The sequence below is a fragment of the Perissodus microlepis genome, chromosome 17, assembly GCF_051167445.1.
Source record: "Perissodus microlepis isolate ML-2025 ecotype Zambia chromosome 17, ASM5116744v1, whole genome shotgun sequence".
NCBI lineage: Eukaryota > Metazoa > Chordata > Actinopteri > Cichliformes > Cichlidae > Perissodus > Perissodus microlepis.
In genome coordinates, this window is record NC_140477.1 from 18315203 (window position 1) to 18342076 (window position 26874).

The window sequence follows — 26874 nt, forward strand, 5'->3', positions numbered from 1 at the left end:
TTCGTTTTAATATGCTTTTCCTTCCAAAGTCACTACATTAAGTCAGTGAGTTACACAAAACTGGGGTGTTTTTCACTGTGATACCTGCTTCTTGTTAATGGATCTGAAGAATCTCATAGTAGTAGGCAAGGCGTGGTATTCCAAAATGCCAGTTCCTCCAGAACAATCAATAGATGCCTCCAGGCCAGATATTATTCATTTCTGTGCAAAAAGTCTCATTATAAATTAATAGGAAAATGGGAAACAGGTCAAGAAATGTATTAATGTGCATGTGCAAACACACATGGAAAACAGAGTTTGTACAGTTCTATCAAACTTGAAATGTGATATTTGGTACCATTATTATTAGAGCCTGAACTCTCTTAGACAGTGTTCTTCAGGATTCTTAAAAAAGCTCTTCTTCATGTTTTGACTGTTTATTTTTCCATTCTGTCAAGATGATTTCACACTGATTCAATAACGTTGAGGTTGAGGCTCTGGTGAGTTTGCATGGACTGAAAATTAAAATGAGTGAAAAAGCAACCAATGTCCAAAGAAAAACTTTGATGTTCAGACGTTCAGAAAGCCTTGAGCTATTGCTCAAGACAACTTTATTTTGTTCCTTGGAAGCAAAATACAAAGAAATGAGGTGTGGCTCAAGACTTTTTGTATAGACTTTGCATATAAATATTTCATGCAGCACTAGAGCAAATTCTGGGTGTGCCTGTCATCTTCTTTAAACCAAAGGGTTCAAGGATGCAGTTGGATCAGACTGCCAAAGAACTCCACTGGTTCCTTTTGATGTAAAGGGGTAACACTACACTAGCTTCATCTAGACGTCTACTTGTATCGACACCTTCATTCTTTTGGTTACACCTGTCAATATACTACCAGCTGCTTTACCATTACTCGTAATCAAGATTCCAATAGAGTCCAAGTGACTCCTATTTTAGAGGGGGTACTCCACTGTTTTCCAACTACGACTAACTAATTATTGCCATTATTTTTCATAATTATTGGCTTTGTTACTCCATAATTACAACTTGTCACACATTAGGTTGAGTCTATCCTAACAAAACTAACTGAAATGAAATGAAAAAAATGATACTTCTTTAACTGGCCTTTGAATTCACAAATCTTATATTCCGTTGCCTATCTGAATGCTGGATGCAGAGTTGCCATTTTGGAATGGAGTATAATATATCAAGGTGAAAGACGATGAGATTGAACTATTGTGGAGAAAAAATGAAGAGTGGAAAACTGGTCAGTTGACAGCCTGTTACACTCCTTCCTCTTACTCATGTTTTAAAATAAACTGATTTACTGGCCTTGAAAACAAATCTTAAGGATTTAAAATCAAATCTTTATTTCAAGCAGGTCCATGATGGAAAAAAAAAGAATTGTGAAATGGCAAAAATCTCAGATCCGGACAACCATCAAATTCTTTTTGACAATCCCACTGCCCAAAGCCAGCGTGTTCTCCAAATTTCCTGGCAGAATAGCTATCTAACATAATGCTTTGAACCATCAGACATTATGTTCTTGGCATACAAAGTGATACTGATGGGTCACTGGAATCTGTTTACTGACAAAAATATACACGATGCAGAAATATGTGGCTGAAGACTTGAAACAGGAAGAAAAAAAGCTTGAAGTTGAAATTGCTATTGTGCTACAGTTAATATATTCATATTGGCTGCTACATGTCCTGCTTTCTGTCTTCTGTATGAATCTAATATTGTTCGGCTGTGCCACTGAATCCCAGTTATAGGGTGAGCACGATCAGAATCTGTAATATAATTGAGAAACAAAGCTGTGGAACCATACTGTACCATCATACATATGCTGAATAAGTAAACAATAAGACAAGCGAATTCTGGTAAAAACAAAAAAATACAATTATGTTAATATCTTCCCACTTTGTAGAAAAGTGTGTAACAACTGAACAATAAGCTGCAGACTGCACGTCTTATCGCTAATATAATGTTAGTTTATTGAGGCCTGTAGTGGCCAATAGATTAATGAACTGTCATTACCGGTTGCCAGTGCTTTGTGTCCTCACTCACCTCACTTTAACTGGTTTTCAATTATGGTCCTTCCTTTCATCCAAGGGAGGTTTAACAAATTGCCCTCTGCTAAATGTTTTTTTTAAACTCACATTAGAGTGTGTATTTGATGTACTTGATCATGTTCTGAGACTGGATTTGTGCTGTGCATTTGATAGAAACCTTCCCTGTTAACTTGTTGCTTGTAAATTCTACCATTTTGGTCCGGAGTAAAAAATGTCCACTAATAGTAGATAATTAATTGCCATAAAGCTTTGTATGTGTAACTAGGTACTTCTGAATTTTTTTTTCTCTATACACCACCACAGTGGATTTTGAATCAAACAGTTAAGATGTGACTGAAGTGCAGAATTTCAGCTTTTATCGGCAAATACCACAATTCATCTTCACAAATACCACTTTTAATCACTCATCCTGTTACTTCTATAAGCAGTCACATCGTCAGTAAACACTAGTGACCTAGTTCCACTTGCAGACATACTGTACATGTCCATTTTTGCAGATCCAAAATTGCAAAATTTGTGACACTGTCCAAGAATATATGGACCAAACTGCAACTGAGAAACTTTACTGACATTTCTTTCTCCTGGTATTATTCTTTTAGCATGTTAGCAATGCCAATTAGGATGTGGTAGCATGCTTTTAGTGATTAGCAATGCTGTGTCTAAGAACAGCCTCACAGAGCCCCCTACAAAACTGCAGACGCTTAGTTGTATTTCTTTAAAATTTATGTTTCTTTTGTGCAATTATTGGAAGTACACTTTCTGTTGGGAATAATCAGTTTAAGCCAGCTATGGATATTTTAAAGCTCTACAAATGATTATTTAAGATTTATAAATAAATTGCCACTAAACGTTATCTTGGGTTTTGCATAACCCTTTAGAATCATCATTTAGAGCTGCCAAGTGAACTATTAAGAACACATCTGGTCACAGCTGCTCGGAATTCCTCACTACCTCAGCTATAATAAAGCAACAGTTGCAGATTTAGGCTCTCTTCCTTCTTGCTGCCCACCTACTTGTTACAGAGCTGGTTTTGATTTACCTGCATCCTTATTATCGGGCAGCACCATGCAGTGCTATAGCTAAGCGGGTTATTTTTAGTCAGACATTTGTTCTCTTACCCGTTCCTAAACCCAGGCGCAGGAGTGTTGCTGGTAAGGTCAGCAGCTTGATGTGGCTTGTCGTGGTATTATGTTTTAGTCACAGTTGGCTTCCAAAACAATTTTGATGGCCGTCTTGTCTTAAAGGCTATGTTCACACTGCAGGTCTTAATGCTCAATTCCAATTTTTTGATCAAATCTGATTTTTTTTGTCTGGTTGTTCACACTACAAATAAAATGTGACAGCAAACGCGCTCTAGTGTGAACGGTTCACGGCCCTCAAAGCGGCCCGCATGCACAAAGGAAGACGTCACACACAACGCGCTCTGTTCACAGGAGTAAAAGTGGCGGCTACAGAGCTAGTAGGTGTTGTTGCAGCAGTCTATCAATTTCTTCACAGTCGAAACCGACAGTATTTTGACAAATTAATTAGAGAAAGAAGGACACTGAGAAAAAAAGATAGCCCGTGCTTTAACAATGGCTGTTTTTGGAACAGTGGCTGCTAACTCCTTGCAGAGGTATATACGGACACAGAGTCGTTTAGCTTGAATAGAATTGTCTCTCCATATGCTAATCAAGTCCAAAACCTCAGTTTCTGTCCATTGACTCGCTCCGTTCTCAGTTTCCGCCGCCATGCTTTCTCGTTTGTCTTCTCCGGTGCTGATAATTGGCGTCTGTCTTGTGTCAGTGACGTAAAAGACGGATTCAATGCGACATGACCATTCAAACAGCAGTCGCTTTCTAAAGCATCAGATATGTATCGGATTCAGTACCACATATGAAAGTGACCTAGGTCGGATGTGAAAATATCGGATTTGTGCTGTTCACACTGTCATACCATGATCGGATATGGGTCGCATAGGGTCAAAAAAGTCGAATTTGATGCGCTTTAGCCTGCAGTGTGAACGTAGCTTTAGTCACATATGCAGCATAATTGCTGAGCTTTGATGTGGCAGCTTTGCTCTCAGCTCTTGTGCCAGGTTTCATTCTATGGTGGTGACCTTGTATTTATTCTCCAATGCCTGTCCACGCCTGTGAAATTATTATTTTCGTTTATTTATTATAAGTGCCATCATAGGTGTCATTAATCATTGAGGGTTATAACCCTGATTTTGTTTTTCCTATATTGTCCTCATACTGGGAAAAAAATACCAAGCTCTCTTAATTAGTAATTTGTTATTCATTAACGCTTATGAAAGTACTGTGATGTTTGTGATCAGAAATGCAAGGGAGTCCTCTTTACACTTTAGAGTGCTTGGCATGCACATTTTTTTTGTTGAGCAGCTGAGAGAGAACACAGGGTCCTCGTTAATTTAATAAAGTTAAAAACGTTTGTTTTCTTGTCTTTTCTTTTCTTTTTCTTAAGGCAGTCTCAATTCAGTTTTATTTATATAGTGCCAAATCACAACAACAGTCACCTCAAGGCGCTTCATATTGTAAGGTAGACCCTATAATAATACATTTAGAGAAAAAAACAACAAATTTCCCACATGTGGGACTAATAGAAGTTATTAGGGCTGAGTATCGTCACTGATTTCTAGAATCGATTTGATTCCAATTCACAAGGTCCCGAATCGATTCGATCCACGGTTCGATTCGATTCGGGGAAATTTTGCCTCAGACAGTCAGAAATATTATAATTCTGATCACTTATCTGTCACGGTGTACAAAGTGGACTCACGTGCTGGACTCCGGGGATAGATGCACACAAGAGAATTTATTAATGAACAATGTCCAATGAGTGTATATACAAAAAGTGCGGGGCAGTGCTATCTACAAAGGTGCGGGGCAGTGCTATATACAAAAGGTGAGAGGGGCAGGGCTCCGGGGGAAATCCAGGTGAACACTCTCGTCTCTCTCCAAACAATCCAAACATGAATCCACTCAAACATTCGTCACTCAGGGAACACCAGGGAAAACAGTCCAGAGGGTTTGCACACAAAGAAACGCTCGTTAGATTCCAAACACACAACTACATGGAAAAACACTTGCTAGACGCTCGACTTTCACTGACGCGATTCTCACAACGATCCAGCGAAGAACAGCCGTTGCTTCCTGGCTTAAATGCCATCCACAATGATGAGGCACAGGTGTTTCCTCCTCCGAGGGCATGGGCCAAGGGCGTGAACCCATAATGAGTTCCGCCCTAGCGAGAGAGAGAGAGCAAGAGCAAGAGCGAGCTGATCAGCGACCAGCTGAACCTCCAGGGGATGTTCCTGTCCAGAAGGGCCGCACGCGGGATCCAAGACCGCTCCTCCATTCCGTAGCCCTCCCAATCCACCAGGTACTGCAAACCACGCCCCCTGCGTCTGTCATCCATGATGCGCAAGATGGTGAAGGCCTGATGGCCATCGATGACCCGGGCGAGCGGACGGGGCCTGGAAGGAGGGCACAGGGGGCTGGAAAGACAGGGCTACACTTGAGAGACGTGAAAGACATTGTGGATCCGCATGTTCCGGGGCAGCTTAAGACGGACCGACACCGGGTTCACCAGAGAGTCAATCACAAAGGGACCAATAAAGGTAGGAGACAGTTTCCTTAGACTCAGCTCTAAGCGGAATGAATCTGGTCGACAGCCAAACCTTTTGTCCGGGTGCATAAACTGGTGCCGGGGTCCTATGGCGGTCCGCCAGGTGCTTGTTCCGCTCAGCCGTGCGGAGAAGGGCAGCCTGTGTGGCCCTCCAAGCGCGCCGACACCTCTGGATGTGCTGCTGAACAGAAGGTACGAAATGCTCACCCTCTACAGCCGGAAACAGAGGTGGTTGGAAACCCAGAGACGCCTCAAAAGGGGACACTCCTTTGGCCAAGGAGGTGAGGCTATTGTGGGCGTACTCAATCCAAGGGAGCTGCTCGCTCCAGGTGGTCTGATGGGTGGGCCGCCTCAAGCTCTTGATTGGCTCGCTCCGTTTGACCGTTAGTCTGCAGGTGAAAGCCAGAGGAAAGACTGACCTGAGCTCCCAGGTAGGAACAGAACTCCTTCCACACGTGAGACATGAATTGCGGACCCCTGTCCGAGACTATATCCACCGGAATTCCATGGAGACGGAAGACGTGGTTCGTCAGGAGCTGGGCGGTTTCCAGGGCCATGGGAAGCTTGGGAAGGGCAACAAAGTGAGCTGCTTTAGAAAAACAATCAATGATAGTCAGAATGACAGAGTTACCTGACGAAGGTGGCAAGCCCGTGACGAAATCGACAGCGATGTGGGACCAAGGGCGGCTTGGCGTAGGCAGGGGCTGAAGGAGACCAGAGGATGGCTGATTAACACCTTTGTTCTGAGCGCAGACTGGACAGGCCGCTACGTACTCACGGATATCCTTGATGAGGGAGGGCCACCAAGCGAAGCGCTGAAGGAGTGAGACAGTGCGGTGGACCCCCGGGTGGCAGGTGAATTTTGCTGTGTGTGCCCAGTGTAGCACCTGTGACCGGACAGAGGAGGGCACAAAGAGTAGTCCAGGAGGACCCGTTCCTGGGTCTGGTTCTGTTCGTTGGGCCTCCCTAATGGCTGATTCAACCTCCCACGTCAGGGCCCCAATGACACACGAGGGGGGGAATGATAGGAGAGTCTCGAGCAGTCTCCTCGGAGGCAATGAATTGACGAGAGAGAGCGTCAGGTTTGGCGTTGCGGGAACCTGGCCTGTAGGTTATAGTAAACTGAAATCTTGTGAAAAACAGGGCCCACCTAGCCTGGCGGGCATTAAGCCGCTTTGCTGACCAGATATATTCCAAATTTTTATGGTCTGTCCAAACTACAAACGGCTGGGCAGCACCCTCCAGCCAGTGACGCCATTCCTCTAGGGCGAGCTTAATGGCTAACAGTTCCCTGTTCCCAACGTCATAATTTTGTTCAGCAGATTAGAGACGGCGAGAGTAGAAGGCAGAAGGCTGTGAAAGACTGTATAATCGGCTGGTAGGAAGTGGGGCGCCTGGGAGAAGATCAATTCCGCAGTCGTACGGCCGGTGAGGGGGAAGCAAACGTGCTCTCTTTACAAAAAAACCTGCTTAAGATCGTGATAGACTGAGGGCACAGACGAGAGATCGGGTGACTCTGATGGTGGGGGGTTACTCTGAGGGTTTGCGGGTGGAGATGCGGCTTTTAGACAAGACATATGACATTCCTCTCCCCACCCTAGAATGCTTTCCTTCCTCCAATCCAGGACTGGGTTGTGTTGATTTAACCAGGAGAACCCTAAGACTAGTGGTGTGAGAGGAGCCTTAAACATAAATAACTGCAACGTCTCAGAATGATTACCAGAGAGGGTTAATGATATTGGCTCCGTAATGTGGGTGATATCCGGGAGACGCTGCCCACTGAGGGCGGTAACTTGGAGTGAGTGTGGCAGTGGTTTAGTGTTTAGTTTTAATTCTTGAGTGAGGGACTCATCAATGAAATTCTGCTCTGCACCTGAATCAATTAGCGCGTGGAGTGGGTGAGAAACAGAACGAACCGTTAATTTAGCCGCAAGCATCAAGCGAGGAGGAGATTGTGAACAGGAAACCTCGCCCACCCATACTCTCCCCTCTGCTGGCGGGCGCGGTCTTTTGGCTGGTCAGGACAGGAAGCGGCCATATGGCCCTTGCGGCCGCAGTAGAAGCACTCACCAGCTCTCCAACGCCGTTGTCGCTCTTCCGGCGTAAATCTGGAGCATCCTATTTGCATGGGTTGCTCACCCTCGTCTTCATAATTCCTGTCCCGTTTTCCCATTCCACTTGCCGTACCTCCGCCGGAGGCCATCTCCTCTCGTCCTAGAGGCTTCTGGGAGTTGTAGTCTCTAGCGCCGTGACGCGCTCACATGTTTTCATCCACCTTTACACACAGGGTCATAACATCAGAAAGAGTCACAGGCAATTCCCTCATAACTAGCTCCCTTTTTAGCTCGTCACACAGGTTATTCAGCAGAGTACTTATTAGTGCCGACTGCCCCCACCCGGTCTCCTCAGCCAGAGTCCAAAACTCAATCGAGTAGTTGGCCATGCTCCGTCTTCCCTGCTTCAAATTAAGCAGTCGGTGAGCCGCCGCTTCGGCCCCGGTGCCTCTCTCAAAGACATTTTTAAACTTAGCGAGAAAATCAGCATAGGTTATTTCGGGGTCAGTTCTTAATACAGCCTGCGCCCAATTTAATGCTTGACCGCGTAACAACTGAACGAAAAAAGCGATCTTAGCCTCATCGGTCTCATAAGTCCTCCGTAGCTGTTTGAACTGCAATGTCACTTGTGTTAAAAAACCCGCAGTCTTGCGGAACTCACCAGAGAATGGCTCCGGTACGGGCAGCAACCGCTCCAGAGGCTCCGCATGGACAGACGTTGAAGGAGCGGAGGACCCGGGCGCAGAGGGCTAATGAGCCGGTAACTGTGAAGTGACAGGTGGAGAAGGGGTGGGCGGGCTTACCAGCGGTATCCGTTGAGCGATGACTTGAGTTAGTGCTGCCAGCTGCTGATTAATGTGCTGTAACATTCGTTCATGCCGATCCAAGATAGCTTCCGTGGAGATGACCGGCTGCTGGGTGGGGGCTGAGTCCGCTGAGTTCATGATGTGGCTGAATCGTTATTGTCACGGTGTACAAGGTGGACTCACGCGCTGGACACAACTACATGGAAAAACACTTGCTAGACGCTCGACTTTCACTGACGCGATTCTCACAACGATCCAGCGAAGAACAGCCGTTGCTTCCTGGCTTAAAAGCCATCCACACTGATGAGGCACAGGTGTTTCCTCCTCCGAGGGCGTGGGCCCATAATGAGTTCCACCCTGGCGAGAGAGAGAGAGAGCGAGAGAGAGAGCGAGAGAAACAGCTGATCAGCGACCAGCTGAACCATGACATTATCAGTACATATCTATATTTTTATATCTATAAAAAGAAAGCTGACACTTGTGAGACTTTATCAAAGGTGTAAACATCACAGCAGATTCCTTTGTGTCAAAGTAACTGAGGATAAAACACAGAAAAACATGAAGGCAATTTTCCTGGTCTGGGTTTGAACGAAGTGAAGCAGAGCAAAGTTACAGAGGTTTGATTAGAGACACAGCTAAGCGGCGATCGTGGCTCAACAGTTGGCCGACACCGTAGACTGGTGAGTAACAAGTAGGGGTGGGATTTGATTATAGATTTAGAGAGAGAGAGAGAGAGCTCTACATGAAGTGTGATTTTATCGTGGTGGAAGCAAAACAGCAAAAGTAAGAGGAAATTCATGACGATGTTTATGTGAAGCGAAATGTGAAGCGTAGTTTGGATCGTCTTTGGCTGCTGGTTCAGTCAATATTGTTTGGAGAGCGATAAAACCAGCAGCTTCAGAATCTAGCGCAAAAAGGTCGTAAACACAAAGCACCCGCCGACGCTTCAAAATCAGCGAGCTGTCAGCTTTCAGCCCCGACGGCGTGTCCGCGTATGTGCCGTCGGGTGAGAAAGAAATCAATAATCAAAACCCACCCCTAAAAATTATCTTATCTTAATCATATGACCCCCTTATGAGCAAGCATTTTGGCGACAGTGGGAAGGAAAAACTCCCTTTTAACAGGAGGAAATCTCTGGCAGAACCAGGCTCAAGGAGGGGCTGGGGCATCTGCTGTGATCGGTTGGGGTGAGAGAATTCTTCTAGTTTTGTCCGAGCCAAGAGTCAACTAAAACTGCAGTACTGGAGATGTGGAAGTAAATAGTGCTTTCCAAAGTTGGTTGTTAAATGCAGGTATATTCATGTAGTCACTTTTATATTTTACAGTAGGCTAGGCTTCTTTAGAGCTTTACTGTTATCCAGTTGCAAAGTTTATTTCATTTTTGTTTTCTTATGTGTTTTTTTCATTTTTATTTATTCATTTGCATTTTTAGGCCTCGCCTCACCTTAATGTTCCTCCAGTTTGGCAGCTCAGTGTGTATGTGAGCGTGGGTGGGTGTGTGGGTGCATGTGCTCAGTGTCTATTTTTTTTTCCTTTTTTCTTTCAGTCACATTTGGTCGTTGTGCTGATATGTATCTGGCTCAGTGCTGTGTTGATAACTGGCTTCTGTATTAACCAGGTTATTATCAGCTGTTAGCTGCTCACGCTGTGATTTCTGTTGCCTGTTTTCTTTTCTCTCTTTTTCTCATTAGACTGGAGTTTTAGGGCCAATGCGGGTAGCAGCCCACCCCGTGGTGGCAGTGTCCCTTCATAGATCCCATTATTGTAGAGCATGTTGGGTTTGTGAATGGTGTGTGGTGTTTGTGTAATATGTGGCATCAGGATCCCCCCACCACCAACCGGTCCCTGCTGCCTGTTTCCTATGGCTAATTAGGATAATACTGGCCCTACCCAGTTATTTTCCTCTGCTGCGTTGGTTGATAATGTTATTCTTTTTACATATCAATGGGCTGTTTGCTTTGTTTATGAGTACAGCCATCATCTGTTTTTATTTGTATTTATTTTCTGTACTTGCTGTAGCCTAACAATACCAAGCCATTGGGATTATTGAGGTTTTGCAGACGTGACCACATCTACTATTTTGGATGTGTCACAAATGATGACAAATAAAGTATAATAAACTAAAACACAGGCTTGGTTACTGGTATACGACCAACTGGCTACCATCAGTCATGAGGGGGAAAATGAGTATTCCCAGACCAGTTGCGAGTGGTTGCTGGAGGCTGATGGGAGTTGCTGGGAAAATGACTGCTAGAGTCCCAGTCATACAGGCCTATAAATAATTCTAGTGACCTGAGTAAAGTCACAGAGGAAAACCTTGCATATCCAAACTGGTTGGCAGAAGCCTGCGTGTAATTGCTTTGTTCGCTATCAAATTGCTGCAATCGTAGTTTGAATGGAAGTGATGGATTTATCGTCTAACACTAACCAGCTACTCCCTGAGCTGTGGTGAAACTGTAATAAAGTATGATAAAACAAGAAATGGAAACCTTTTTCCTGTAAAGGGAAAGTTTAGCTTTTGCATTATGTTGGTTGCAGCATTGAGGCACAACCCTCAACAAAGGTGAACCCTCTCTAGTTCTGGTTTACAACTTTTTCCAAGTTTTACTACTGCTGGGCTAGTTAATATTTGCGCACAAATGTGAAAAATTACAGTCAACTGTGGTTAAATAAGAAACTTAAATAGAGCATTTTGTCTACTAATAATGCTGGTATTACATCTGCTTTTTATATCCAAAGCTGTTGAACCGGCAACCATGTTTTATTGTTTTTGATGGTGTTTTTAGAAATACATGGCACAATATTTTAAAATGTCAACTAGCCTGGTAATGCCCAATGGCCCTATTGGTAGGGTTCCATCCTTAGATACTTTGACACAGTAGCATCTGCTGTAATTTTTACACCTCTCAAGTCTCACAAGTGTTAGCTTTATTTTGATACCAAGATAGTTTACACAGGGTTTGTAATTGCAGGGAAATCCTTCATTAATTTTGAACATGTTATATTTAAGCAGGAACCTTAAAAACACTCTTGGGGTTTAAGAAGCTAGCTACTTAGCTTACCCCTACCTTCAAACTTTGAGAGTCCCTAAGCCTTTTTCCAAACTTCTCTTTTCATGGATGCTATATTTGTTTGTAACACATGGGAGAAAAGCTACACTAATCCCTTTCTCTAGAACCAATTTGGACCATTTTTAACTTTCAGCGGTACATCTGCGTTTGTTTACTTATAAAACAATTTGAGAGGATTTTGATCTAATGGATAATTACACCAAACATATCAAGCCAGTAATTTGTTGCAGTACCAGAGTTTTGACATTTTTGGTGTTATTCATGTTTGTCGTGATTTGGATTTTTGCGTATGCCATTTCCATTTTATTTTGAAATCCCATACTTTGTTTAATCCCAGTTACATCTGCCTTTTGTTTTACTCCCCGCTTTTTTTAAACACCACTAGTGTCCAGTCATTTCTTAGTGTATATATCCCTAGCTCTAGAGTATTTAGCTGCTTGATTGTCATGGTACTATTTTTTTAGTCAAGCTTTGTATTCGCTTTTGTTGCTTTAATTCAGCCTAATTACTTGAGAGAAGCTCCTTTGGGTGTTGTTCAGCATTATGGATTTTTTTCATTCTACTGTTGCTTTGTCCTAAGATTTTATTTAAGGTTATTCTTGCATCAAATTTCAAAATTTAGTCCTGTTTCTTTGGAGTTACATTGGAGTTTGAGTAATTTGCAAAACATTGTATTCCGTTTTGTGCCAGCTTATTTAAAAATGGTTTTGAATAATTTGGACCAGTCTTGCTGTTCATGGCATGTCTTGACGAGTTCTAGGGTATTTCCTGGCACACCATTTATTTCCAAGTATGATTAGGCTGGAAAATGCACCAGACCTGGAAGGCGAATTCCCCTTTCCCACTGCACAGCGCCTGGGACGTCAATCCTGATTGTTCCAAAGTGACACCCAGCACCCAGATTCTGCCATCACTTGTCGGTGCTCACAATAACACTCTGCCCAATCTTCCCCTCCTTCTCCCTTTCCTATCCTGTCTCTCCATTCTTTTCGTCTATTCAGCTGCCTGTCTGGAGCACTGACTGGTTCATCCTCATTTACTCCACTCATATCCCCAGACTTGACATCACCAAGCAGCCACCACTGTCTCCTCTTTCACAGGCCTCAGCTGGGGATTGTTTTTGTGATCAAGCTTGTTAAATTGTTATGGGGGGTTGTTTTGTTTTGTTTATTATTGTTAATTTTACTGGTCTGAACACCAAGCCTTATTGATGATTCATGCATGTTTGCACCATCAATTTGGACAACAATTTTATCTTGGCTTTAAATGTTCATTTAAAAAAAAAAAATCCTGTAAATGTTGTCTAAAAAATCAAATTGGCTTCACATGGACGTTACTCTTTCTGTAATGGCATCACTGAAAATAGGTGTATCACCGAAAACCAAGACAAAGAAAACAGTGACTGGATACAGATTCAGGCCCTACCAATCCAATGGCATTTAAAACAAATCAAGTGCTTTTATCTACCTCTCATTCACCTACAAACCGTTTTTGCCATCCAGCATTTCACCTTCTGGAGGCAATTGGATGGAACTTGTACAAGCTGAGTCACCCAGATTCACAAGCATGTATGTTTGTGAGTGTGTCATTAGCCCAATAAAAAAAACATATTATAACCCTATTGAAAAACAGATGCTAAAAGGAGCCTAAAAAATAATATAACTGGTCCTAAAATAGAACCTTGAGGATCACCAAAAGTGGCCGAGCCATCTAATCAAGACAAGAACTTTACTTTAAGAAAAATAATAATAATATTATAATATAATTATATATATATGTATATATATATATATACATACATATATATATGTATATATATATACACGTATATGTGTATATATATATATATATATATATATATATATATATATATATATATATATATATATATATATATATATATATGTATGTATGTGTATATGTATGTGTATATATATATATGTATAGTAAGAGAGAAGACAAGGTATGAAAGAGTTTCCAGGGAGATTTTAATTGGCCTTAATCTACCTGCTCTACAAGTTGTTAGTGGCAACTGTGTCTAAGTCAAATGCGTTTGCAGAATCAAGATGAAGACACGCACACACAAAACAAACCCACAGAGGCAACAACAATGACACGTTAAATATATACATCTGTACTTTCATAAATAAAAACATATAGGCACATGACATGTAGGGGGGGGGAATTGTACATATAAAAACTCAAAGCTGAAGATTTTTTTATACCCAGTTTAGAGAAACCAAGCACTCCATCAGCAGCAGCTAGGGTTGAAAGCTCATCTTCCCTCTGAAGTAGATAAAATGAAAATATTCCAGAAATCCACTGAGGGACAAACTCCCACGTTATGCTTTTATATCCGCTCTGTCTTCTGTAAACACTTAGAAGCTTTCCTCAAAAATCACCCATCGACACACATTCACTTACTGCTGCAGCTCTCTGTCTCTACACCGCAGCGGATCTTATGGTGTCTTGCTAGCCTCGGGCTTCATGCTGCTCCTGATTGCTATGCACCCGGACTAACGCCACATCAAAAGTGGCCCCCGCACAGGGCTTGTGTGTGTTTATGCACGTGTGTATGTCTAACACAGGTCATTTTAGCTCTTTTTTCACAGATCAAAATGCTCAAGACAAATGACGAGCAACCAAATAATATCTCCCTCGCTCGCTCCGCAGGGTGTGATTTAATAAGATTGATTCTCACTACAAATGACTGAAGAGGGTTTTACATGTCTATTTTTGCATATTTACTGCCAGTGACAGCTCAGTGCTGCTTGGTTACATTTTAACGTCTGTGTTGTTTCTACACTCGTGCTTGCTTATGGTCTAATAACATTTGAGATGAATTAAAAAATCCATCACAGTGTTATACACCTCAAGATGAGGATGATATGTGGGTATTTGAATAATAGATTCCAACATTCATTAGGACAAAGGTTTGGCCTGGTGGTTCCTAATCTTTTTAGCTTGCAAAGCAATGCCCATTTGCGACCCCTCATCACAGGCTGAATGTGTTTATGAGCTCTAATCACTTCAACCACAGAGTGATTTTCCCTTCACAAATTGTTTCATTTAAATATTTTATAGTGGCGTGAAGAGGTAAAAGGCTCTAGTGTTTCATACGAAAAGACAAAGCTTAGAGAAACAATGCAAACAAAATAATTATGACTTGGTTTAATAGGTCTTTTTTCCTATTTCTTGTCCTAATAATCATTACTTCAACCAAGCGCCACCTCCCATCAACTACCCCCCAACACCACCCAGTTTCCATTGCCCCTCCATTAAGATTGAACCAGCTGGTTTAGTCCAACATTCAAGTGGTTTTGGAATCTATCAATTCTGTCTTTATTACACCTTATTTGACAACAAATGGCTTATTCTACCTTAAACCTTTTTTGGGAACCACAATTCCATATCAAGTTGATTCCACTTTAAGTTGTTTTGGAAACATGTGACTTAGTACACTTCAGTCACACAAGGGAAAACAGTGGTTAGAGTCTGCGGTACGACCGTGTGCAGTGAACTTGTGATCTTGCTGCTTTTGAAATGGTGGCTTTGAAGATGCGAACCAGGTCTGTAGCCACTCACAGTCAGCTGCTGTCTTCAAAGTCACTTTGGTCCATGAAGACCACAATAAAACAGCAATAAGACAGAGTCAGTCTGCCATCTGTCTGGTGTCAGTTTGTAATCGAATGCGGTAAAGTTGGAAATTACATGCAAGCTGTTTGTGATAACATGACCATTAACTGTGATAAATCAGTGAAAACTGTAAATCTTGAGCAATCTGCATTCCCAGAAATTCACATTAATTACTTGCATTCAAAGTCCAACCAGAACCTCGTAAATTTCAAACAGAAATTCAGAAATTCCTTCACAGATTGTCACGTAGTTGCTGGAAGACGGCAATTTATCTGCAAAATGACGCAGGCGCTCAGCAGTTTGACTAATATGTAGCAACAGAACCAGGTGAATGGATTCCTTATTGCAAAGAGGCACATTCTAGATGAGTTGCACTCATTTGCACAGACCCAGAATGACTGCTTAGAAATTAGATGGCAATAATTTGCAAACCTTTACCAATATGTTATTGATCGAAATCAGTCTGAGTTGGACCAAAATTGCCTGTATACAGGTTGCTTCCCTGTGTAATTGCCTTGCGGTCAAATTTGGTAACTGGCAACCACCATTCAGTTGATGAGTGAGTAGATGTTGCTACTTGTCATTAGGTGAAATCAGTCACAAAGAGGGTGCTGCACTAAGAACCTCCTTGTAATTGCTTTGGTTGCTATCAGATTGCCATGGTTGGACCTGGCTATGCCCCAAACCAGAAACTGAGCTCTTTAAAATAAAAGTTTTGGCTTGCTGGGGCAAAACAGACATTTCAAAAAGAAGGGAAGGGAAACAAGCTCTGTTTCTTTTTGTGTTATACTTTTTGAGGCTTTGCTACAATTCGTAGTTGGGTGAAATCAGTCAGGTGTCTTCCATACAAAGCAACAGTGGAAATCTGCTAGCAGTGTCGGGTATAATCTGTTTTAAGGTATTGCATTACTGATTACAGTTACAGTTAAGTTGTTGCTCACATTACAAAGGTTCATCTGATATCTGCGTGTTAGTGGGACAGAAAAAGAAATAAATCAAACAAAGTCACACGTTTCATCCTGTGCATAATCAGCGGATTTATGTTTGTGTGCAGGTGGATGAAAATTATGTAACTATACAACTATTGTAAATGGAGGTAAGAACATTACTTTACTTTTATTGCATGGAAAGACAAAAGTACAATGACAAAGTGCAAGCTGCTTCCAAGACAAACGACCGCATTGTAATAATAACAAAGCTTTGTCTCTTTGCAGCCATCAGCACAGACAGTATGCTAACAAACCCAACGTGATGTTAAAGCTGAGTGCATACCCACCCCAGCTCAGCAACTAGACTCTGCACTTCAACAGGCATCTGTTTCTTTCTTTAGATGATTCTACAATAGAATCGCTGCTGCGATCATTCGGATGTCTCTATGGCTTGGTTTTCAAGTCTGCATTGTGTTTATATGTAAAGACTAAAAGAAAGATTGTATGTGTGTCTTCTGTAGGTGTCTTGAAGGTTAACTGTTAAATATAAGATAATGTGTTTGAGGTCATTTTACAGAGTAATGCAAAAGTACTGTGAGTAAGTATAGTAAGTGATTAAGTAAGGTACTGCATTACTTGCATTAATGACCCAGGCAACTACACTGTTTATTCTTTGCAATCAATTTCACCTGGCAACTTACAACAACCACTCGCCAACTGTCCTTTCTTTCCTCAGAAACCCAACTGCGGTTGCCAGTGGGTAGCTGAGGGCCTCTGAGACTGAGGTCTTAATAAACATGTTGAGGATATATTCTGGGAAGCACTGATTGGGTCCTTTTTAAACATGTTGATGATGATGATGGTGATGATGTTTTGAAATCATTAAAATAGATTGCACAAATGTTGCTTGGAACATCCGCAGGTACCTCTTTTGGTACCTGCTAAACTTTTTTTTTCTTCCTTACATCTGTTTTGGTAACTAAACCTGTTTTCTTCCTCTTTTATTACAGTTTATGCATTTATGAAGTCCAAATCACACTCTGAGTGACTTTAACATTGCTATTTAATGTTTCATTTCTATATAGGGAATAGATCTTGACCTCCTCTAAGAAGAGTATCACTTGCTCTTAGCGATAGTCACGTACACAGACTCGTAAATCTATACAGAAAGCACGTATACTGTGGAGGGAGAAGGTGTGAAATTATGATTTACTTCCATCAAGTGAAATTCAAACTCTTTTTTTTCCATACACACACAATTACACAGTGATTTTTTCCACTTTGTTTATCTCTTGCTGTGGAGGTATGTTTCATGGGAGGAGTGCGATCCCTGCACCTGTCAGTCCCTGCCTTTCAAGCAATAATTTCAGCAGATAACACACACATGCGCACATGCCACCCATGTTCTGAAACTCTGAGAATCTGCCAGGGATGTTTTCTTCCTAATTGCCTATGCTAATTTTATCTCTAGAGTAGCAGTAAAAGTATTAGTACAAAGCGTTTCTTGGCGCTTAGATGTCTTCCAATCCGTGATGTCTTTGAAAAAATAAAAACAAAACAGAAAAAAAAGAGCTCGCATGCCACAGAACTTACAGCACATCTTGATTGTAAAAAGTTCAATTTTGATCTGCACACTTAAGGCAATGATTCACCATTATCCTGCCATTACAGTCTTAGAGTAAAGGAGGAATGGAAGAGCCACGAGATCAAAAATATATCATGCTTAAACTGCATGTATGTAAAGCAGGCACTGAGGAGTTCTTACTCAAACAGAGGCAGAAGGCTTCCCATTATTTTCGCAAACATTTGTGTTCTTTCTTTGACCGCAGCTGCAACCTTCTCATCACGAAATGCGTCACTTATCGGCTTGGGCTGTGACCTCTAATCACAGAGTGACCTTTGAACTCATGAGCCTGGCGCTGGGATATTCCCATTTGGTTGGTTTGGTATTGACTCAGAGGTTATTGGTTCAGCTAATTGCTATTTGCATAGCTTTATTAGTATCCCAGCACTGCCTCTGTGACATTTCAATCTTTTTTTTTTCCTTTTCTCTCTGCCTCTGTCTCCCCTACTCCGTCTTGTTCCTTGCATTCTGGGGAGAGGAATTAGACAGTGTTTGGTGTGTGATTAAGTATTCATGCTTAAAGTAGCGACGGGCAGATCTCGGGAGAGAAAGCCATGGAGGAGAAGAGCAAACATTAATATGCACTTAATAACTCTTTCTATCTGCTTCCTTGTTTTCCCATTCTGTCTTTGTCTGTCTATCTCTGGCCGGGTTTCCCTCCACATATTTTTGGTGAATTATAAAATATTGAATTTGAAAGGATGAATGGAAATGGAAAAATCTCGTGAAATTTTAATGTTTTTTTCAGAAAGAATTTACTCAGTAAATATCAATCTAGCACACATTTGTTGAATAGTGACAGAAACCTGGCGTTATTGAGCCCTGTTCTTTAAACCACCCAGTAGGGACCGGTGACATTAGGGAGTTGGATTTGTGTACAAGTTGTTGGTTCAACTCCTGATCTGGTAAGATAAATCTGAATGCAGGAATGATGGCTCTTTACTTCCCTCTGTGCCACGCAAGCTTCTCAAAGTGGCCAAGTGCAATCCAATCTGTGAAATGGTGGTTCTGTGAAAAATTTAAAAAAGGATCATCTGTATCTGGCAGTTTGAGTTGTTTACTGTGAAGCTGATACCTCTAAGGTAGTGTTAAGTGTGACATGATGAATGTAAAGCGCTCATTAACTCAACAGTAACAAGGAGTGGCAATGCCAAGAGCTCCAAGGAGAGAAAATGAACCCACACTTTTGAAACACACCGACTCAACAGTCAATGCTACACTCCTGTTACAATATTCAGTACATGAATGCGAACAGTTGAGTTGTTTATGCACTGATTTAAAGTTGAGGATGCAATGATAAATGAACTGTGGCTTTTGGGTATGCGCCAACTGTCATTCAAACCATCGTATCAACATTTGCGAATGGCAGTGGCCGATGTTAATCTTTTTAGATGAAATTACTTGGCAAAAAGGCCACAACCCAGACTCTTCTTCAACCAAGCCATGCTATTGAAATAGACTTAGTATGCAATTTATCATTGTCTCATTGAATTATGCAAAGTCTTCCTTAAAAAAGTATCATCTGGATGGAGCATATGCTGCTCTAAAACCTGTATGTACTTTGACTCTTTTGAGGATATTATGTTTTTAAGATGAGATATTCAGTGTCTTTACTATTTTATTTAGTGGAGTATTCCTGTGAAATTGTTCCACAGTTTGTAGAAACAGTTCATTGCGCATTGAGCGAACCTTTACTCATCTTTACTTCTGAGAAACTCTGAGATACTTTTAAGATCCAATCACATTTCTGACCTGTTGCCAGTTAACCTAATTAGTTGCAAAATTCTTCCTCCAGCTGTGTCCTGTGTCCAATTTTGAGCGTGCATGCATCTGTGCCATCTGCTTCCAGGTAACAAGGAAATGGTATTATTCGCAGAGTTTCCTGACTGGCAGAGCTAACTCAAAATTTTGAGAAAATAATACAAAATTTTGAATTCTTTTCTCAAAGTCTTTACTTATTAACTTGAAATTTGGAAAAAAAAAAAAAAAAACCTCAAGATTATTAGTTACTGTCTTGAAATTTTAACTTACTACCACAAAATTTCGAGTTATGGATAGGATGTTGGAGCGATTTTCAGTTTCCATAGAGACAAATCTAGCATTTGATTTGGTTGAAGTATTTTAAGCATCAAACTAGTAGAGAAAAAATGTGCATATAGGAACTTTTAGTAATGTAGTGGTTTCTTGGATTAACTTTGTGTATTGTATTTTTGGCTCAATAATTACATTTCCTGCCTCATGAAGATCCAAACATGTAGGATATTGTTTCATAGGATTTTCAAAGTTTCTGAAACTGATTTTAACATGTTTTTTTTGTGTTTTTGTCTTGTTCCTTGTCACTCTCTCCTCGACTGTCTGTCTTTATGGCTTGTTGCATTATCGTGTACTGTGCGTTGGCGTGTGTGTGTGCATGCCATTTCCTGCACTGTGCCTTTGTGTTTGTCCTGTGGTCTCTCAGCTCACAGAGCATGCGTGCATGTGTGTCTGCCTGACTGAGTGTGTGTGTGTCTTCCAGAGTGAAATGTCAGTCTCATTTCGCTGTTATTACTTGAGGGACGAAGAGGAGGGCTTTACTCTGTAATCTCAGCCTCCCTGTGGCCGCCACTCAGCCCCTGATGTACCTGGGAACACACTTGCCGCAGTTACATAGAGGCTTTTAAACACCTTAGTCTCACACTATTCCGTTATAACCACAAAACATTTCGTTTTTTAAATTCATTCATGCTGTGCACCGTACTGTGAAACTGCGGGTGAAGGGTGACAAATTGTTCGGTTAAAAGCATCATGAAAAGAGCATTTGATTGACTGATTGTTTGTGATGGATTGGCCTGTGAGGGTATGGATTAGAATAATGAACACCTTCATGCCAGGGGTGGTTATGCAAAGCACAACTTCTCTTGTAAAAGACCTTTTGTCCAAAACACTTGTCAGGAATTAGCTGTGAGGGAAAAACCCACCCAGTAGAATGTAGTCGGTAGCTAAAGATATGTTTGGTTCTGGTTTAAAGTGAAAGACGAAAGGATGACTCAGGGCTTGTGGAAGATAAAATATGACACAACATATTACCCAACACAAAAGTTGACACCAAACCTAAACTACCTCGCCAGCTGGGCAAAGAAAAACCTGCAGTTTGGACTTGCTAAAGTGGGATTAACCAAAACCATTAACCTAATCCAGTTTCTCCTGTGTCAAAGTTTGACTAGTGAGAATTCTGTAACACCAGCGTGCAACATCCACCTTAATGAATCTAAATAAACTGCATGTTTAAAAACTGTGTTTTTTATTTCAAATTCTAAAAAGCAGAGGCAGTCACTAATATGTTTAGCTTTTTGGTGAATTTACTTAATAATACAGCTATGTTTTATGATGTTATAGAAACATTAATATAGGCTCAGGTGAGGAAGCGGGTTGCCAACCAATTACAGGCTTCGCCTTTAAAATCAAGTGTCCTTGTGCAAGACACTGCTTTGCTCCTAGCATGAGGTCAGTAGTATGCATAGCAAGTCCTCTGCCATTGTCTGTGTGTGTGTGTGTGTGTGTGTGTGTGTGTGTGTGTGTGTGTGTGTGTGCGTGTGAACAGATGGATGAGAAATATTGCAAGGTTAAGGGTAAAAAGGATGTTCCCAGGGGATTCATTGGCTCAGTAAGGGTTTAAAATTTCATTTGGTGGCACCTTACAGTATAAACATTAAGGTGGGTTGACTTTTGTGATACTTAGCTGTCGATATATGTAGACATATATATTATGTCTATGTTCACTTTGTAATTTCTAGTACAAAAAATTAAATAAATAAATAATGAAACAGTAAAAATTCCCAATATAATTCTTATTCCTCTTGTACAGTAGGTTGCATGAATATTCATCGCTTCATTTAGCTCATGTTGTTTTGTAACTCTGCTTTAATTCTCGTATTTTCTACCTACGTCTGAGAAAAAAAAGGCTGAAATAATGTGCTCTAAAAATAGAAATATTATCCAACCCCTAACCAGTAATGTTCTGCAGCTACGAGGAGTTGTTCTTTTTTTTTCTTTCAAACTGCCCATTTTATTTCAAGCCCAACTGCTGGCCTCTCCCGCGATGATCCAGCTGTGCTTTGGCTGTCTGTGTATATGTTAGCATGCCAATGAAGCCCATGTAGATCGCCTTTACACATCTTCTCATCTTCTCAACCTGTGTGTATGTACTGTGTGGGAGGGGAAAGCAGTGCCCTCAACCCTCACTCCCTTAAGTCCAAGGGAGAAGGTTTCTTAAAAATACCAACATGTGTCTGTTAACTTGCAGCTACAGATGCACAGTGAGAGGTGAGCGGGTCAGTTTCATTTCACAAGCGTGTGTATATGTGTGTGGTTTTTTTTGGTTTTGTTTTTTTTTCCCTGCAAAGGGCGCCTTGAGGAGGTGGAGGAAAGGGCAGACGAGGAAGGAAGGAGGAGAGGAAAGGATAGGGGCAGATGAGATTGAAATAGAAATCCAAGTCAGTGGATAAAGAAACTGGACTCTTCATTTTGCCTTGTTGTGCAACCATGTATATTTCCCACCCACCATCGCTCTTTCTCTCCGTCTCTGTCTCCCTGCCCCGCAGCGTCCCCGTGATGATTGATACGCACCGAGAGCGAAGCTAGCTACAGAGACAGAGAAAATCATGCATAAAAGATGAGTGCAGTTTATTGTGTTTTCCTGGGGGCCAAGGGGAGAGCTAAAGTTATGGATTTATGCCGTGTGTGATTGGATGAGAGCCCAGACCCATGGGACAGATGTTGAGCGGGGAGGAGTCGGGGGAAGGTGGTTTAGGGTCTAGAAGCGCAGAGCAAAGAACTTGTGTTTGACAGGTGTGGATGATTTGATGACAAGTGGCGGGACTCGCAGCGGACAGAGGGAGCCACAGGTCCTGCACTACCGCCAGGGAACCTCACTTTACTCTCAACAATGGAAGCTGGCATCATAATTACATTATAATAGCTCAGTTTCACCTCTTCATTCAGCTGTGAGCAAACGAGTGGACTTAAGTGAAGCTGTCTGAACCCTGGCAAAAGAACGTCACCTCATTGGGTTACGCTGATTAATTGCTTCGCTGATACGTCAGGTCGCTACTTATTCAAATTTGGATATCGGCCGGCATGATGGATGTGACGCAGTTTGTTTGATGACAGTGTTTAATTGATCAATTTTTATGGGAAGCCATTAAACTGAAATCATTCTAATGAGACATTTTGATTGGATTCCACACAAGTGTGCTTGAATATATTTTCTTCTTATTATGGAAGTTTAAGTGTCTTATTATACTGTATATATGTGGTTAATGAGCTTTGCCGCTCTGTCAAGAATAAAATTATACTTGGAATACCGGATAATTAGAAACTTTAAACAAAATGTTGGAATATTTTGACATTAAAACTCAAAGCACCAAGCAAGAGCAAGGATGCTAATCCCAAGGTTCACTGTCATCCGCAGAGAGAAAATCTAGAAAAGTTCAAGAATAGGATAACGAAAGTGAAAAAAAGATGTTGTGATGACTGTGAAATTTCTTGTCTGAAGCTTTCATATTGCAGTCGAATACTAACTAGTGGCTAGCAGAGTTGAAAACACGATATAATAGATATAACGAATCATTTGTTAAAATATTGGTTGAAATTCTTTGTTGTTATATTACAACAACAAAAAATTAAAACACGACATATTTGCATATGTCGTATTTTACTGTTTACTAATCTCATGCATATAATGTAATATTTACCAAGGTCATTTACAATCATTGCCTTGTTAAAGTATAGACTTGGAAACAATGATTAAAGTGTGTATGTGTCTAGGAACAAATGACTCCCCCTCCCAGAGCCTAGTTCTGCTCAGGTTAACAGGTTCCTGTTAGAACTGAGTTTTTCCTTCCCACTGTCGCCAAGTGTTTCCTCATCTGATTGATGGGGTTTTCTCTTTTTTCCTGTATTATTGTAGGGTCTTTACCTCTTTACCTGTTTGCAAAGGTTTTGTATGAAAATTGCATTATTTTTTTTGAAGCACACAATTAGAAAAATCTATCAAAGTCAGTGTGATTAATACTGATTAGCTCAAATTCTGTAGAAAAACTGGCTACTAGTTTTAAGTCGTGCTTACTAAAGTACAAATTTAGAAATGGTTTTGAGAGTAAAAACAAAATGTAAAGTAATATAAATCTGACAGTTTGTAATGAATTGGTGCTTTACTCGGTTGGGAGGAATTTCTTTCTCTCTTCTCTGGCTGAGCTGACCACAGTGTGCTACTGCTCATTGTGCATTGTCAGCTCAAGGATATTTATCATGCACCATTTGAGGAGCAATTATAATGGATTGCATTTATATAGCGCTTTTCTGGGCCCTCAAAGCGCTTTACAATTCCACTATTCATTCACTCTCACATTCATACACTGGTGGAGGCAAGCTACAGTTGTAGCCACAGCTGCCCTGGGGCAGACTGACAGAAGCGAGGCTGCCATATCGCGAGATCCAAGAGGTGGAGAAGGGTGTTATCGATACTTCTTTTATTGTTTTTCTTGTTTGTTCTTTTTTACTCCTAGGCAATTATGTATTCGATTTTTAAGTGCAGATTTACCAAGTAGCACCACTGCATTGCTAAATGAACAGTACAGGTTTAACAAAAACAGCAATGGTATTGTGCTTTGTGGCCAATAACAAAGGTGCATGGGTGCTGAACTCAAAATTTTGGAGGCCAATAGTCACTTAAATTAGAAATGTCACTGAACTATTTGTCTTTGTAGCAGATTTATCATATTGAACTATGGCGTTGTTCGCTATGATTTTTTTTAATATGAAAAATGCCAAAAATGCATCAAAAACAATCACTGTGAATCAATTTCACCAAAGTGGCACCTGGTACACTGGACAGGCAACAACAAGACTGCCCCCCAAAAAGGAAATGGTTTTAGAGGTGGGGGCCACTTTGGTATTTGTCATTGCTATCTCTTGTTTGATGTAGATAGATAGTAAGATAGATATAGGTAGATGTACAAATACATAGATTTGTGTCATTTGTGAACTTGAAGAACAATATTACCTCATTTAAATCTGTTCCAAGCAAGTTGCAGCAGTTATGAAAGTTTAGCTCTTGATTATGTGCAGGTTAGCTGTGACTTGGTGATCTCTAATCACGTCCATCTCTCAGAGCAGCCTGTATTGATTTGCAGTTGCAGAGCAGGAGTGAATCTACCTTATTGATCTCCTTTGATTCCTCTGTTTCATCTCTTCGTAGCTCAACTAATTGGCCTATTCTTTGTCGACAAGATTGACTTTTATGGCTGATATTACGGACCTGTATTAATTCCCTTGAGGGGAAAAACAAATTAAAGGAAGTGTTTTTTTCCCCATCTTCTTCCTCATCTTCCTTCATACGGATATAATTCATATGAATGCTTTTTTTTTATACAAGATGCTCATAAATTCGGTGGAGAAATCATTATTTTCTCATAAATGTGATGATATTGCTCTCATCGGGCGTGCTGTGGTGTAAAAGCACTTTATGAGATGGGATATCTATCCCAAGTGTCACATGACTGCTGCATTGCTTCCTGATTGGCTGAGCAACATTAGCAGTAATGCCATTTCATTAAATAGAGACACAGAAGTCTTCTGTCTGGGGAAGGAGGATTGTCCTCGTCTGTCTCTCTGCCAAGGGAGAGTTAAAGATGAAAAGTGACCCGATGCGTCCATTCACTCTTCCTGTCTCCCTAGGAGGGACGTGGTGTCTCCATAAAGACCGTATGTCTCTGTGACTTGCCATCTAGTAAACAAAGATACATTGATGCCAGTGTGTCCCCTTAGCCCTGAGGCCAGTATTGACCGACACATTACTAGGAGGTTTTGTCCAACTGGAGTGATTACAGCATTTAGCTAAGATTTACTCAGCGGTTAGGGAGACAGGACTATCTGAAGGAGATGTGCTGCTCTGCAGGCGGTAGGTTGTGAGTTCAGTTCCCCTGGGATAGGTTTGTGAGCGTCTCTGAGTGCCGATTCATTAGATGCTATGCGTTATTCACGGGCTGAATTATGGATGCATATGTTCACGGAGAGGATTGAGTAGAGGGCAGAGGTTGGCCAGAGGATTTCTGCATCCAGCGCAGAACAGGAAAACAAATGGCCAAAGGTTAAGGGACTACAGATGGCAAATCTCCATGATGGTGCAGAAAATTCCAGAGGACTTGATGTTAATGCCATGCTTTATCACACGGTTCCTTTTAGTTCATTTTATGCTAAATGCTTGATTCGCCAGCACTCTGAAAAGAAAGATATTAGAGACATAATAATTTAATTTGGAACATTTTCACTTATAGAATAATAAGGTTCCAATGTTTTGTGTCACTCTGATTGTACCATTTACATGGAAGATACAGGCAAGGCATGGTGGATGCCAACTGGATCTCACAGCAGTTTGTGATATACTCACAAACACAACATGAATTTCATCATTATTTAGTGTCCCTGAACATGATTTTTCATCACTCTCCTTCCATATATAATGATTATAATGGTCACACTTTTTCACATCATCGGTTTGATGATTTTTAAATATGCTATTTATTACAAATATGACTCATGGTTAGGTTTAGCTAAAAAACTATTGGGTCCCATACAAAAAAAATCAGACAATTAATGTCCACAAATTATATTATTTATGACTCTTTGACAAATGCCATGAGGCCAGGCTGGTTGGACATATTATAAAAGTCTTTTGGTATGGTCTGTAAGTCAACAGTTCAGGTTAGTACCTGGAAATTTGAACTTCATCATTCAAAATTTTGAGTTGATCAGAAATATCTTGAAGTTTTGAGATATATTTGAGATACCTAAATTCCGATTTTAAGATTAGAACTCAGAATTTTACATTTTGATGCAGTGCTTTCATCTTTACGTTGGCAGAAACAAGCTTCCATACCATGAAGCAGAAATGAAAATGTGACAATTATTGCTACATTGGGTAAAATTAAATTGGAATTTCAAATTAAAATTATATTGTTCAATTTCACATCTTTATTGTAACTTCCATTTTTCCTCTAGAAATAAGTCTTTAGCATTGTTTTGTTAATAAGGCCAAA